This window comes from Vidua macroura, chromosome 1 (assembly GCF_024509145.1).
Source record: "Vidua macroura isolate BioBank_ID:100142 chromosome 1, ASM2450914v1, whole genome shotgun sequence".
Taxonomy (NCBI): domain Eukaryota; kingdom Metazoa; phylum Chordata; class Aves; order Passeriformes; family Viduidae; genus Vidua; species Vidua macroura.
Window position 1 is genome coordinate 66,659,545 of NC_071571.1, and position 14,780 is coordinate 66,674,324.

A 14,780-nucleotide genomic window follows, 5' to 3' on the forward strand; every position below is an offset into this window, starting at 1 on the left:
TCCTTTTTTGTTGAAGCTGAAAGATGCTAGTTAAAGGAAATATATGGAAGAGACAGACAGAAGAAAAAACATGGAGGGAATTAGGGAAGAAGAGAAAGTTATGGAAACTCCCTGTACAGGTTTGTTGGGTATTTTAGTCTCTACCTCTCTTCTTTTTAAATTCTTTTATTTTGTACTGATACTCCAGTACAAAGAGTTTAATTGTCAGAAACTCAAAATGAAGCCTGGACCCCAGCACAGAGGGATAGGTCTTTCCTCTTCCAACCAGAGGAGCCAAATGGCAGACCCCACCTTCAGCTCCTGGGATCTGATGTGGTGACTGAGCTGCTGGACTACAGGGCTTTGAGGAGAATCATGGGGAAAGTTGTTAATTTCTTTGAAAAGGGCTCAGAAGAGGCACTTCCCTCTGCTACATCCTGTATGGAGAGAAGCTGGATTCCAGTCATGCACTTTGGGAAAGCAATGAGGAATGCCTGTCCCCAAAATACAGCTGCTGGGATCTTGGATTTGCTTTGTTCCTTTCTCTCATATCCACAAAGCTCTGAAAGGAGAAAAATGTGTCATTGCTCACAAACCAACATTTTCCCTGTGATTTTTCAAAAGGCTTTACCAAGATACCCCATGTAAGGATCTGGCCTTGATGACATTTACACCGGATTTCTCTTTCCACTCCATCAGTCTCTCTCATTTCATTTTAAGTATGCGAAGTCAGTCAGAACTGTTTATTTATAGCCATTGATGTTCATGGCTGTATAAATTAGCTGTTATTACTGAAGGAGGTGCCCGCCCACTCGCCCAGAGCAGCTGCACAGGAGCCCTTTCATGCTGCTCCACTGAACGCAGCCCTAACGGGGAGGGAAACAACATTGTCCCAGGCAGACGAAGGGACCACGGCTCAAACCCCTGGGCAAAAAAACAGCAATTAATTTTTTTCCTCAGTGCAATCTGCAGGATGACAACCACAATTACCTAATACTGTTTAGACCTGCCACTTGCATTTGGCAGAGAGAGAGAAAATGAAGGATTAAAATCACCAGAGGAAAAAAACCCACCCAGACTAGAACCTACCCCTGGACTTTCATTTTATAAGATTAAGTGAGAGGGGGAGAGGGTTTAGAGGGGGTGAGGGGGAAGGGACAGAGGAGGATGGAAATGCAAAACTGGTTGTTATTTGAGACAGAGTACCATCAGAAAATAAGGACCCATCCCATACACACACACACTGAGCTGTTTCCAGCAGAAACAGCTGGAAAGCAATATCCACCACCATGAGGAGCTTTCATCTTAACTCACACCTTTGTAACAGTTTACTTCCACAAAAAGCATAGGCAAGTGCTAATTTATTCCCTCCCCAGTTTCCCACACAAATTTCTTGGTTTGGGTCTCTGCCAGAGCTTCAGGGTCACAATGTGACCTCAACAACATAATTTAAGATTGTTGCAAGCTTTCAGTGGAACTACTGAGGATTTACTTTGATGGATATGGAGCCAGGATCTGGCATGCAGAAAATATGCATTTACATTCTACCAAAGTGTCTAAAATAGTTGCCCAGGGATGCTGAAATTCAATTTGAGACCTTGTATTCACTTGGCAGAGCACATAATTAAATATTTTGTGCCACAAAATTAACCAGAGTCTCAGGGGTATGGGTAAGAGACGGCTTAGAATCAACCATGAGAGCCAAACTAAGACCTACTTCCCAGGCAAGATATTCAGTAAATATTGGAAAAAATTCATTGCAGTCATATATAGGTTCAAACTAATTTTTTTTTAGTATTTAATCTTGCTGATTTAGTATTTAACCATGCTGATTATCTGTAGTAACTTCTTACCTCAGAGGAAGAGGTTAACGGCAGTGTGGATTCATTTAAATAACCCAAATATCAAGAACTACTCTTGAACTAAAGCTCCTGCTTTACAGCTAAAATTTATTTGTTCTTGAACTAACCATTTGGAAAGAAGCATCAGGTAAAAACCAAATACAATTACAATAGGCCAGACCTCAGAACAAGTGGTCAAAAGCCCCAAAGCAGAATTTTTGCCTTTTAAGGTCTCCAGAGACCCTGCACTGCAAGGAGTTCAATGTTCCTGAAAAGCAGACCAAATTCCTTTAGTGTTTGATGTCACCACCTTTCAGTTTAGATTCCACACATGGTGAGTCTAAAAACAAGAGTTTGAGTTAAACCTCTAGGATATGGCCCAATAATAGTTCTGAGCTATAAAGTGCAATAGTAATACTTGGTGTTTCAAATGTTACTTTCTATCAAATGCTTTCAAAACATAAACGTAAAGCTGCCTGCCATGTTTATGAAGCTTTAAACAAAGGTTCAAGTTCCTTTCACCTTGAGAGGGTAATTTCCCTCAGTACCTGGAGAACAGCACACATATAAGAGAATAATGCTGTATTTTACACCTAAGAGAAGCAGAATTACCTCCTCCAAGTATGCAGGACAATATGGCTTCCCTGTTGGTATGGACTATGTTCCTTACGGTCAGGAGAAGGAAACCAGTATGTATCAACACAAGACAGTGTTTAGAGATGTTAATTCAAGTTTTTTATGTGGAAACCTCCAGTGAGTGTGCCCAAGCATCAGTGCTCAAGTGGGAAATGAGGACACCTGTGTAAAAGGAGTTAAGCATTTCTCTCCATCAGGCTTTTCTAGTTGTGGACAGAGAGAAGTACAATTGTGGAAGCGTGCTTCAAACAGGGAAGAATCACACTTTCAATCATAGAGTCATTAAGGTTGGAAAAGACCTCTAAGATCATTGAATTCAAACATTAACCCAGCACTGCCAAGTCCAACACTAAACCATGTCCCAAAATGCCACATCCACGCGTCTTTTCAACACCTCCACGGACGGTGGTTCCACGACTTCTGTGGGCAGCCAGTTCCAGTGCCTCCAATCCTCGATGTCCTTGCTGTAGCACGGTGCCCAGAAGCGGACACAGGACGGAGCACCCGCTGCACTCAGCACAGGAGCGGGAGCACCGCTGCCGCCGGGCTCCGCAGCGCCAGAACCGGCGCGGCAGAGCCCGGCAGCTCCGCTCCAGCCAAGGAGCCGGCGCCGCGGCCGCTCCGTGAGGGGCCATTCCCGGAGGGAAGCGCGGCAGGGCGGGAGCGCGGCCCCGCTCCCGAAGCGCCACAGCGCCACCTGGCGGCGGCGGTGGCGCCACCGCCCACGCAGCGCCGAGGAGCGCGGGCGGCAGCGGGAGAGCCCGGGGCGACTCCCGGCCCAGCTCTGCCGGCCCCCGCGCCGGGAAGGGCCCTTTCCCACCGCGGGAAGCTGCCACGTCCTCCCCACAGCAGCTCCTTGCATCACCCATGGGTGGGCGATTTCAGCGTTGCCCATGGCGTTCCGGGGTGCAGCAGCCTCAGCGTTAATGAATAATTCGTTGCCGGACGCGCCTGATGGATTCTCAGAGATGCAGCAGCGTTCACCTCTCGAGCACGGGGGCAGTTCTTTGGCACGGGCGTTCTTGCACTCGCACATCTGCGAGCCCAAAGCAGCCCCAGCCCGAGAGCAAATCCCCGCGGTGTCCCACTGCGGCGCCTCACAGTCAGCCAACACCACCTTATTAAGTCAAAATCACAGGAAGAGGGAGAACAAACAGAATGTCAGTTTGATCAAGACATGTAACAATTATGTGCAAGAGGAAAAAAACCAAAAGTTAATAGAGCACATTCTTTTTATCCATAGGTTCAGGTTTATGGATGTTTTGCACTTTTTTCAGTTTTTCCCCCTCTTTACCACACCCCTCCCCCCCCCTTTTTTTTTTTTCTTTTTTAAAAAAGAGATGTAGCCAAATGTTTTTGAATCACACATACTCCAAAATGCCTCACAATCATTTGTGGAACCACCCCTAGGCTCTAAACCCTTATATCACTAATGCAGCCTCCTTGTTGCTAGCTTGCCAAACAATAGCCATTGTTCCTGAAGAGTCTAGCCAAAAATAATATGATGTGCAACTGCCTTCCCACTGTTGTCCTTGCAAAATTACTTAAAAGTTCCAGAGATGCCTTTACGGATGGTGTACAGCACAAATAAACCCGAAAGGAGCAGAACAATTTGAAAAGCTTGTAGGAACATTGGAAATGGGTGGAGTAGAAATAAAATGTTGTAGGGGAAGGAAGAGAGAAAAGCATTATGAGAAAGAGTTTATATTAAATGATAGTGAAGTGTTTAGTTATGCAGATGTTTTCATGTTGTTGCAGAAGTGAAACCACAAATATTTGAGCATATAATCTGTGAGTTTGGTGGTTGTGCAGTTGCACCTTAAATGATACTTTTATGCAGCTCTGATTTTGGAAAGAATCACTTTGAATGAAGATTCAGGAGGGAATATAAAATGGCTACCCTTCCTGGTTGGAGAAATACATTATCTGAAGAAGAAATATCTGGAAATCACAGGGGTCACAGACCCACAGCGATATATATATATATATATATATATATAGGCTGTAGCTTATGGGCAGTCTCATCTGTATTGAATTCAAAACTTAAACATTGAGGCAGGGGAAAAAAAAGAAAAAAAATGAATTATTTTGAACTGCCATCATAAAAATTGAATTTATTTCTTATGTGTAGTTCATTAAATTCCAGTGAAGGATCAGCTTGACTTTTCTGCTATTAGTAGTCCAGGCCATGAAAGAGGCTCCTTCATGAACCACTGGAATTTCATACTGTTGTTCTCTGTGTTGTACATCTCCAGATATAAAGATCATTCCTCTTCCATCAGCAATACATTTATTGATAAAGAAAACCCTGCAAGGCAGGTCAAATCCATATGCATACTGTGTGTGGTGTGAGAATCGACTTTCAAGTTTTCCTTTGCATTTCTACTTGTAATCATCGATCTACTTAGTCATCCTAAGTCTCAGTCCTAGACTCTGATACAAATTCAGAGCTGAACTTTGACCATAGTCCTGAATCAGAGGTATAGAAGAAAACTGAGCAAGTGAAAAAAAGTCACCACAACTATTTCAGAGGAAAGATAATTAAACAAAACAAAACAAAACAAACAAACAAACAAACAAAAAAAAAAAACAAAAACAAAAAACAACCAAAAAACCCACAACATTCTGGCAAATACCAAAGCTGATATTTCTACATAATGTAACTCAGTTATGAGGTATTTACTAATCACATCATATTTATTGTTAACAAATTGTTGCAAGTGCCTGCTACAATGGGCCTCTGTTTAGCCATTCCTGGCTGCTTGACAAATGATCTGTGGTGTTAGAAGGTCACAGAAGAGTAGTAGAGAAACACTGGGAGGGGGGAAAAAAGGGAAGGAAAAAACCCCAAACTCCAACTATACAGCAAGACGAGACTGTGGGAGAATCTCAGATATGCTCTTTAAGTATAGCCATCCCTTATAAGGAAGAAAATCATTACCAACATAAAGCACAGCCTGTGGGCAAAGCCTGTGCCACTCAGATGCACCCCCAGCGCGTGTCCCTGGTGACGTGTCCGTGTACTCATCGTGCAAGTATGTGCCGCTCAATGTACAGCTGCAGCGTCTTCCTCCCCGGGGGACACGGCATCTATATGTCCAGAGAAAGAACACGTGGGCCCAGGTCTGACCCCCCGACCTCCACATGCTGCAAGCTGCTTCCAGAGCTGAGGGAAAGGAAATGACCCAGAGGAAACAAGGCTGGACATCATTCCATGAGTGCACTCTTGTGGTCAACTGGGAAAAGAAACCAAACCAAGAAACGAAACGAAACAGTCATGACAGAAATTAGGTTGATCTGGTCATTACACTGACAGAAAAAAATGCCTTTCCTTTTAGTGGCTGTGGTGCCTTTTAGGAGTTTCTGTTTTGTTTTGCTGATTTGCTGGGGTTTAGAGTTTCCCGATTATCAGAGCCCTCCCAAAGCACTCCTACACTCTCTGTCTGTGCATGTGAGTGCCGTCTCCTATTCCCCAATGAGAAAGGCATTTTTAACAAATTGATAAGACAGAATTTTCCCATACAGTCACTATCAGGCAAGCAGAGCACTGCATGGCATGTTAGAAAAGAAAAAATGTGCTCTAACTTGGACTAACCCTCCAATTCCTCCCCTTCCTCATCCCAGGGTCAGAGCCAGATGGAGAAACATCTCCCAGTCTACAGCACTCACATTCCTGAAGCAAATGCCAGATGCAGTCCGGTGCCCTGGGTTTGGTCCATTTGCCCACCTATGTTAGCTGTTGGGGAATTTCAAGGAAGCAGGAAAAACAGCAGCTGAAGGAATGAAAAACCAGCTGCTGTATCCAGCATTGGCAGCAAGCACACAAAATCTATGTGCTGTGTCTTCCTTGTGTGCTGCCCCATATGCTTTGAGGAACAATCAGTAAAGCCTGATTTTCCTCATACAGACAGAAAATATCTGAGACCTGAGCTTGTAATGAAAACCATGCTTAGATAGGGGTTCGTATAGGAGCGCTTTTCTATGGGAATGAGGCGAGGGGCAAAGTAGAATTCCTTTTTTGCTAACATACCATCCCATAAAACACCTAAAATGTCCAAAGCATTGAAGAGGAGATTTAGGTTTGGGAAAGAAGTATGGTCACAGAATAATTTATTAATTATTGGAGGGGTTCTTTCATTTCACTCCAGTTGCGGCGAGCTTTTGGTTCTCCTTGGTGTCGGGAGCAGCCAGGACTTTTCAAGGGTGGGCAGCATGAGGCAGCAGGTCATATCTGTCAACAAGGCACTGTGTGGGCCAGCTTAAAAACCTCTCTTCCTGCCATTGTTATCCTTGAAGTCCTGGAATTTCATCCAAATGGATTTGACCCCTTGCTAAACAGCCTGTGCATACTTCCCTGATTAGGGTATTCCTGTTAGATGAAAAGAAGGAGGGGGTGGAAGTGGAAGAAGAGCTGCTTTCTCCACCTCTGCCCAAGCAACACAAGCATCCTGCTGCACACTGGACTCCAGGATGGGCACGTGGCTTTGAGGAAAAACAGCTTGTCCATTGTCCAGTGGGGGAGCAGGTCTGTGCACCTCAGGTGTGCCCTACAAGCAGCAACTGCTAAAGGGGGGAGAAAAAAAGGATACATTTCTTCACCCAACTTGTATTTGCTTGTGGAAGAAATTTGTTGGTGTCATTTTGACCTAATCTTTAGGAAAAGTCTGTTATTATGGCAAATTCAAGTCTGAAATGCATTGTCCTTTCCCATGGTGCAGCTCTCAGTCTGCCCTAATGCTCTGCCATGGTTGCAGGTAGTTCTCAAACCTCTCCATCTATTTCCCCCTTCATTTTTGTACCAGTCTATGCCCAGCTAAATTCCCTGTACCTGACTAGATGATCCCAAAATTTCATATAACTCAGAATAACACTGATTAGTATTACCATCTGCTTCCAGCTCTCCCACTTTGTTTTTCTCATTCTATTTCCCCAAACTTCCTACAAAAGGAGCTTCACAGTTTCTTCCATGACAGGGCTGCTGATGTCCAGGACAGGCCACTGCTACCACTTCAGCTCTATCACTCAGCATATTTCTCTGCCCGTACATGAAGGTGTTCCAAAAATCAAACTGGATTTCCTGGAAATAGAAGAACACTTAAAGCAAAAACTACCTTCAAAACAATCTGAAACTAGAAGGTCTGGACAGAGCATTCCAGACTTAATCAGAAGAGAATCTGGGTCTTCTCGCTTCTGGCAGAGACTTCATTCCCTTTGTCTTCACTGGGCTTTGGATCAATGCATACAAAAAATATTTCCACTTTAGCTTTGGCCATTCACCCAGCTATGCCCTCTTGTACAGCCATGTGCTGTTATTGTGGTTCTAATTAGCAAAGGTTATAGCTATATCTATTGTTTCAGCAAAGTTTGGGCCACAAAGTTCACATGATCATACTGAGCTGAAAATACAGGTTATCAAGCAATCAAGCTAAGCACATTACTTGCAATTACAGCTCCTTATTTGTTTTATTCCCATACACTCACCTTCTTGTCCTGCCTTCCCTTCTCCCCAGCTGTACTGCCAGCATACCACTTGGAGCAGTGCTGCAGCTTTGCTGTGAGCCGTGACCCTGCATCGTGTGGGCAACAGAATTAAGCCCTGCCGCTGTACCCATCTAAAGTGATGTATGGACAGGGGTGACATGGGTGTACCTTGGCAGCCAAGTGGCAGTAAATGATATTACAGTAAACGATATTACAAAGACACACCACTGGAAAGGACAAAGCACATTGAGTTAATCGTCAAGCCAGGTTGCTTGTAGCCAGTGGATGCAAATGATTGACTGAGAGCTCTCCCTGTGCCAAAACAATAATGAGAGATTAAAAGGGATTTGGACATTGTTCCCCTTTCACTCTCAGCCAGAATCCAAAGACACAAGCATCACACATGCGGACATTCAGGTATTTTGAAACAAAAGTGCACACAGAAGATTGAAATTGTGCAACCAACTCTGTTCTTAGCATCACTGTCAGTAGTTGTGTAAACTACTATGGCTATATAGCTATATATGGCTGTTTTCTTATTTATATTTCACCTATCTTGGACTGTGTTGTTGAATGAGACCATTTTACTTTTATATTCAGCTTGTCATGTTTTTGGTTCTAAGGAGCTAGCATGAGGTAGTTATGCTCGGATCACAGTGATGAATGCTGATATACAAAATTTGCAAAAGGTTAGCTTAAAATAGCTTATTAATTGAATTAGTTAAATATCTGGCAACTATTCTATGGATAGTGTTACCTGTTTAAGCCCTGCTTGGTTCAGTTTAATTGTGCCTCCTAGAGATTCAGGCTACTGATAAGTGTGGTCTGCCACCACACTTTGCTTTTCACTGACTTTGAATGCCATGTTGAAAAACTGTGACATTAAGAGTACTTCAGCTTGGGGTTCTTTTTGTTTGTATTCTGCCCAGAGACCTCTTAAGCCCTATGCTGTTCTCAGAAGCAAAATGATGTCTAGAATCTCTTTTTCTGCCTTTTGTGCTCTATTTATGAAAAAACAGATTTCCTCACAATTAAGTGACACTAAACCAAGATGCCACCCCCATTCAGGGAATTAGGGGCTTCCAACATGGCTACTGCACTCCATAGAAATAGTCTGGTACTACAGCCTCTTCCCAGAGAACATAATTTGTTCTTTAACTTCTCCCACTAGATTATTCCTCAACACCTTCTCCATATAGAGGAGCCTTAAATAGTTCTTCTTGAGCTCTCTAGCTTGAGAGAAAAGGTTGCCAGCTATCCTCAAATCTAGCAGTGATCCTCCACCAAAACTTGTGAAAAGCAAGGGTTATTTGTGGGACACACAGATCTGTTGTTACCCAAATACTTTGTGCTTGTCATGGAGTGGTAACCTCCTTTCTCATAAATGCATCCCCAGAAAAATCACATTCAGTTTAATTAAATGGTAAGATTTATCTTTTTCTCAAGAATTAGAGGTGTTTCAAATATGGTGGCAAAAACAAACTTTTCTAGATCTCAGAGCAAATGAAACCAAGTCCTTGAAGACAACTATTCTTGGAATACCCAAAATTAAGGGAAAAAGATGCAGACAATTCTTTGATAAGAAGCTAGAGGTCAGATCTGATATAGCAAGCAGAAAATTTTTGTTCTTTCTCAAAAAATAAGGTGGGGGGGCGATCTGGTCAGGATTCCTCAAAAAATTGTGCTAGAACTGACTTACATACAACATGGTAATTCTGAATGGTAATTCTGCTCTTCTCAAGCATCTGTTTTGCTTTTCCAGGTAATGCATTGTTAAGCACAGTATTGATTAGCTTTGATTTAATGCAGGTTCTCCTGTGACTACTTACCCATAACAATGAAGATGTTTCCTCCCTAAATGGAAATAAGAAGCAATAACATTTTAGAGCAGTAGGTATCAAACCCCATGGTGGCTTATACCTGGAATATAACAGTTCAGAAATTAAAATAAAAAATACTGTTCATTCCTATTAACCCAAAATTTAAATACTCCCTTTATTATACCTACTTTTTTATTTCCCTTCCCAGCTTCCACGTTAATAAAGGCTGTAGCTATAATAAAGTCTGGGAAGCTAATAGAGACATTAAGTACCTTCAGAATCAGGTTAGAATGGTAAATATCAACTATATTTCATTTGACTGCATGTAAGAGAAACACCTAGTTTGCCTTTCCCAAGAACTTCTTGTGGCTCTTTAGGACCACAGAACAGTTTGCATTTTGTTAAAACTGGTACCACTTAAGGAAAGAAATGAGAGCTTTCTAATACAGTGATTTCTAATAAATTCATCTGTCCCTGAGTGAAATTCATATGAAATGAAAAATGAGTGGCATAGATTAGTTGTACACTGGAGACTTTTTGCTAGCCATTTTGTTCCCAAGTTCTGAAAAGGCTTGCAAGTAAATCTGGAAGACACAAGAAATTACATAACATGAGGCTCACACAACACAGAGCTCCTGAGAAAGGCCAGAACAGCAGACACTCCCATCCTAGGCCTCTGTTGCTTCTCAAGGAACAGTGGCAAGAACAGCTTATTGCACAAGTGCCATTTGTTTAATTAATCTTCTTCAGGCTGTCTTCATGTGAGGCATCCAGTCATTGAATGGCTGAGCAGGACACAACAGGTGACACAGGAGGTAGGATGCCATCAGAAAGCGCCAGACAGTTTGTGCAAGGGCACTTCACGGCTGAAATAAAGGTGATGAAAGATCATGCCCACCTTCTATCCCTTCTGGCAATGACTCTGAGTCCTGTTTCATGTCTGTTCAGCTGACTCACTGTTAAACATGCAGAGAGCAGAAAGGAGCAGTGATGTAAAGCCTTGGTTGGCCTTTTGGAAAGATCTTTGGTTGAGTTTGTTCCCCCTGCCCCACCCCAAAAATACTATTTCTATTTCTGTCTCTGCCACTTCTCCATCTCTAATGGCATCTTTAATGTCAGACACAGAGTAAGAAAGAAGTATAACGGAGAGAGATTTGGAAGCTACTACAAACCAAACACTTTTGCTAAATCTCTCTCTTCATTCCCAATTTCTATGAGTACGGGTTGAGACCAACATGAGGTTGAAGAAGCATCTAAAAGCCCCATGTTACTTCACAGCCTTTGAGCTACGTTTTCAATTATTTTCTTTCTTTTTATGTGAAAGTGTTCAATGAACCTACAAGAACATTTTTATTACAAATTTTTAAAGTGCTTAAAAAACCACAGTGGTGTGAAGACAGCAGTCGGAACTCTGTGTAATGGATACAAAAATACTTTAACCCCAGAGCTGGTGTTATAGACTTACTTTCTATTCCACAACTTGCTCCTGCTTTCTTCCTTTTTGGTCTCCTACATGTTGTACATATTTATGGCAGTCTTCCAGTGGTGAGGTTGCAGTGAGAGTGCAGACAGCAGCCCTCACATGCAACAGAAAATGAGCTTCTAGTTATGCCATGAATATCCTATGCCATTTATAAATGCCAAGTTGTTTGGTTGTGGGTTCGGGTTTTGTTGTTTTTTTTTTTTTCTAAGATATATGCATTTTGGAAAACATGCTTGCTTTCTCAAAATGCTAAGCAGCTTCACAATGTCTCACAGGGAGGAAATATAACTAATAGTCATCTTTTAAAAAGTGACAACTGGCACATGAGTAGCAACTGTGCCTCATACAGTATAATTGCTGGTATTTCAAAAGGTGACTTTGTAAGCAGGGATGTTTATAAGGCACCCTGCTGTCTGCATGCTAGTCAAAAGTTGCTGGGGATTTGTGTGATTTTCTTTTAAATTTTTGTTTGTTTTGAACTTTTATCTTCTCTGTAAAAGCAACAGTTTGACATTAAAGCAGAGTTTGGCAGGCAATTTAACTCTCAAGTAACAAAACTGTGGTCTCATATAGTGTCTGATATCAGAATAGAACAAATGAAGCATGGAGATAAATTCTGAAAATTATTTTAAAATACCTACTTCTTAAATACTGTTTCTCCCTGTGAAAAACAGCTATGCAAGAGAGAAGCATAAAATGAACTTCTACCAAATAATTTTTTTTACTGAAATTTCCTCAAGTGATGCATTTAGATTACCTGCTGTCACCTCAAGCAGGTTCGTAGGATCATGGACTAAGCCAGGTTAGAAGGAGCCTAAGGAGATTGTCCAGTCCAACCTCCTGACAAAGCAGAGTCAGCTGTGAACATGGGGGTTTCAAAAAACAAATCTCCCATTTACTTTTGTTTATATCTTAACCACCACTTAGGACTAGAAGGCAGCCTCCTCCTCATCAAGCTTCTGAAAACAGTTACATATGAATTTCTTTTTCTTCTTTAGGTAGAAGGGTATTTATTTTAATATGAAGCCTTTTCCATTTGAGCAGTGAACAAGGCAGGGAAAGAAAAGCCTCTCTTAGTAAATAAATACATCAGCACATACAAGCAAGGATTCGTGGAGACAATGGAAATGTGGACATCTGACTTGTACCAGTTAACTCCAGGGAAAAGAGGTAAAAAACAATATTGCCTTTGGCATCTATAGTTATGGCTTTGCCATATGGAATTACAGTGATGTATGCCCTGACTAAGTGAGCTCATAATCAGGCTTTTCAATCTAGTCAAAGGAGGTGCTGGGGAGAGGTAATGTTGGCAAGTAACTAAAGTATAACTGAGGCAGTATCGTGAACAAGAAGTAGCAGAAGAAATCAGAAAAAATATTGCTCCCCACACACAAACATCCCTCAAAACAATAATTGTACTTTCAGGTCTGACTTTGATGCTGTTGTTCACATGTAGCAAACTTGAGTTTAAGCCCAGGACAGCTTAAGCGTTTCCAGGAAAGAAAGTGCCTCAACAACAGAGTAATAAAAAGGTAAGGAAGTCCACATCATGTGCTGAGCTTTGAATATCTGCTGAAGGAGTGAGCTAATGTGCAATGTGACGAAGTAGGAAGCTGCTAATGACAGACAAGCTCCAAACTGGATTGTTCCTGGGGGTTCCCAGGTGTCTATCAGATGAAAAAATAATTGCAGCAGGGAAAATGCAAAAAAACATTAAAAAAAAAAAAAAAAAGAGTATTCTTATGATCTCTTGGTTGTGTAACAGTCTCCATAGCCTCATCTTGAGACACTTTTCCAAAGCTTTGTCAAGTCAATTGTAAATACACCTCCTGAAGAAACAGAATTGCATTGGCAGGGAAAAAGATGTTGTGATCCAATGGGTCTTTTCTATCTCGAATTACCATGACCTCAGCTGGACATGCCCAAAATCTTTTAGAGAGGAATGTGTGTTAACACTTCCATGAGGACATGGGCCCCTGGGGAGGTGAATGTGTAATTGCTCCAGCAAAGAAACATCATCTAACTAGTCAGGAATGAAAAGTTATTGTACACTGAGCCAGTATTAGACCAGTTGGGAAATTTCATGTCTTTTTTTTTTTTTTTTTAATCATCAACAATTTCCCAATGTGATCCATTTCAACTAGGCTTTCTATCCCACTTAGCAAAGAATCTCCCAGATTTCAAATATTTTTAAATTTCAGATGAACAGTTTAATTCAGCAGTATTTTATTGTAAAATTATTTTTAAATTGTATCATTATCAGATAAGGAAAATTTTGTTTTGGGAAGAAATTGCAACGTGTTTCACATAGTCTCTTCACTGAGTATGCCTCGCCTCTAAAAATCAGTGACTGTAGTAATAACTAGAAATGATGGTACTGCTATTGTTAACACTACTTGAATGAAAAAGAACTTTTCAGGAAACTTTATAGATATTTCTATGCTGGAAAGTTTTTATCTAAAAAAACCCCAGGTTTTAGAAAAAAATATTTATATTTTTGTTAAGTTTTCAAATAACAAACATTTTCTTTTAAATTGTTACAAAATTTTTCAGCAATGTTATATGCAAGTTTTTTATTTTTATATCTTTCTATTCAACAGGTACATTAAAGTGTCATAAGAGAGTTAAAAAACAACAACAAACTTCAATCATATCCATCTATTTCCTGAGAGGGAAAAGGAAATACTGACATTTTAATGTTGTTTTATTTTAATTAGAAGAAGCACAACTGGTCTGTTTTGATAGCAAGTCTTGAGAACTTATCAGAACAAATATTACTAATTACTAAAGTGATGATAGTTGACTGCAATTTAGACTCAGCATTCCCAGAAGATCTTATTGTGTAATCAATTTGAACCTACATGGTTAAACCAAATCAAAGGATTAACATAAAAATCAGCACAGGAGCATATAACCATGTCAGGCACACTTTACCTCTGCTTTCAGTGTTTGAGGCAAAGACCTGGGAATAACATCAAGAGTGGAGCTATTGAGAAAACTGGGAAGGCCTCATCTTGACATGGAGCAGCAACAGGGTGCTGAAATCAGGGAAAGATGTTGTATTATAGGGCCTTTCCCACCCCAAAACCTGCCCACCACAACCAGTGTAGCACTACCTTAAAACTTACTGAGACTGAGAGGATTGGAAAAGCACATACCTGTGGACATATGCCTCTGGCTTTTGATATCAGTTTTGTCAGTGCTAAAGATAAATATTTGAAGAGAAAAACTTACACTTTTTTATTTTTCTTTGTTAAAACAATAAGGGAAAAATCTCTTGCTTCTTGCTTCACAGTGATGTGACTTTGTTTGGTCACTAATAGCATTCAAATTGCCTTAAGGGCTATGATGGGAAAAGGCTACATTTAAAATAAGGTTTGAAAGAGGCATGAACTGCTACCCAATCTCTGAGGGAAGTGGAGATCTTTTTATTATTATCATCATCATCACCATTACTTTGTTATTGTCTTGAGATTAGCCTTAAAAACAAGAGCTATTTTTGAAACTGAAACATGGGTGAAAAATGCTTGGGTACTGAGC